The sequence below is a fragment of the Elephantulus edwardii genome, unplaced genomic scaffold (genome assembly GCF_000299155.1).
Source record: "Elephantulus edwardii isolate Elephantulus edwardi_28Jun2011 unplaced genomic scaffold, EleEdw1.0 scaffold00058, whole genome shotgun sequence".
Classification (NCBI taxonomy): Eukaryota; Metazoa; Chordata; class Mammalia; order Macroscelidea; family Macroscelididae; genus Elephantulus; species Elephantulus edwardii.
Window position 1 is genome coordinate 10779761 of NW_006399808.1, and position 2111 is coordinate 10781871.

At 41.7% G+C, this 2111-nt stretch overlaps 1 pseudogene; it reads right to left on the reverse strand.

The window, feature by feature from the left end:
• Positions 1-827: 827 nt before the first annotated feature.
• LOC102856852 lies at positions 828-1574 on the reverse strand (annotated as a pseudogene).
• Between the last annotated feature and the right edge of the window lie 537 nt (positions 1575-2111).

Below are 2111 nucleotides of genomic sequence, written 5' to 3' on the forward strand. Positions count from 1 at the left end.
AAAATTTGTTTTTATACCAATACACTACATATCTTTTTGAAGAAAAAAAATGACAAGAGACAGCGGAACCCATGACTTAACACTGTCAATGTTCATCTTGATCTCTTCTTGCGTGGTTGTCAAGTTCTCCAAGTAAAGAGATCCTACCCTTTCACTATAGTGGGAGTCTTGGTGATATAGTGGTTTAAAGGGCTTATAAGTTCAAACTGGGTTTAGAAGAGGCCATGCCACCAGGGATATCATTGCTGATGTCTGATGGATCCTGGCTGAAAGCAAAGAATACCAAAAGAATGCCTACTTGCGCTTTATTGAGTAAGTAAAGGCATTTGTGTAGATCATAAGTGCCTTCCAGAATGGGTTGCACCATTTTACAATCCCACCAACAGTGTATATACACTTTCTTCTTTAAGGAACTCTCTTGGTACAGTGTGTTAGTTCTTGGACTACTAACTGAAAGATCAGTGGTTCAAATCTACCAGCCATTCAAAGGAAGAAGACGTAGTAGTCAGTTTTCATAGAAATTTACAGCCTTAGAAATACTATGGGGCAGTTCTTACTCTGTATTACAGGATTCCCATGAGTCAGAATCATTTTAACAATACATTTGCTTTTTAATGGTACTTTTTTTTCCTTCTCTTTTATCAGCAGAAAAGTCTCATTCCTTTTAATGACAAACCACATCCAAGGCCCTAACTTACAAACATAAACCAGAGTAGCCATTTAAAGCATTAGATATTAAGGTAACAAGACATACATACGGATCTAAGGAAATGCTTTCCCATCTGAACCTTACAAGAAACCCTGCCTGACTCCACAGTGGAGCTCAGCTAGTGCTTGGATAGGGCTGAGGGTATGAGCATTTCTGCAGAATTGAACAACAGCTTTGTTTCACAAATACAGAAGCATTTTAGACCACATTGGTAGGAACATGTCTTCACATTAAAGGAAGAGGGGAAAGGCAAGTTCCTCACAGTGCATTTGGCTGCCTTGCACTGGGCCACGGCTGAGAAGCAGACCTCCCCTTGCTCACGTTCAGTGAATTCTCTGCAGGCCTTGGCAACATCCTGCAGCAGGGAGTCCTCTGAACTGGTGCCATGGTTCACGGGGAAGGGCATTCGTCCATTGAGTTCATAGAGGTGACCGTCCACGTTGTTAAATGGAATAAAATGAAAGTTCACTTTGTCGTCTACAGGACACTGGCCTTCCTGGGCCACAGCAACGGGAGCTGCCTGGATGGCCTCGTTTTTTTCAAAGCATTTTGCTCTGTCATCAAGAGACAGCTTCTCTGCTTCAGAAAGAAACTGCTTCAGGACAGATTCATTGTCAAACTGCAGTTTGTCCTGATTACTGGCCACTGCATGTATCAGTCCAACGGTCCCACAGGAGTTCCCAATGGTCTGCTTTGGGACTGACTTCTTGTCCCTTCAGTTCTTCAATCTGCTTTTTCCTGAAATTCTCATGCTGAGCGGTGAGCCTAGCCCAGAGACTCCTCTTCCAGCCCCAGCACGTCCACAAAGCGCGACTCCCAAGCTGGTCATCACCTCAGGGCTGATCTCCACCGGTTTGAGCTGCATCTTTGCTTTAGATCAGGAAGAGCCTCAAGTGCTTTTACTTTTACTTTGGTAAAAGTAATTTACCAAATTACTGATTATTCTTCCTTCTACTTTGAATCATCTTAGTCTCCCCTTTTCATCTTCATCCAATGAAATTCACTCTGCTTAATCTGTCTATTCTCATTGTCTTTGCTTTAGTTTTGCCTCCACCACTAACTTCTTACATTGTTGCTATAAAAAATGGTGGCTCAGTGGTAAGGAGTTGCACTGACAACCCAACGGCACATGGTTCAAATCCACCAATTGTTCCCCAGGAGAAAGATGGCCAATCTCCTTCTGTGTGGTTTACTACCTCTGAACATTTGCTGGAGAGTCAGCTATACATCAGTTCTGAGTCAATGGTATATAACAACAACTTATTCTTTTTGTGTCTAATATTTATCCTTTTCCACTGTTTCCAAAATTCTCTTTCTAAAATATAAATCTGATTTTTACACTCACTGTTTTATACTTCTTATGTTACATACTAGACTGGTTCTTTACTCTCCATGTACAACT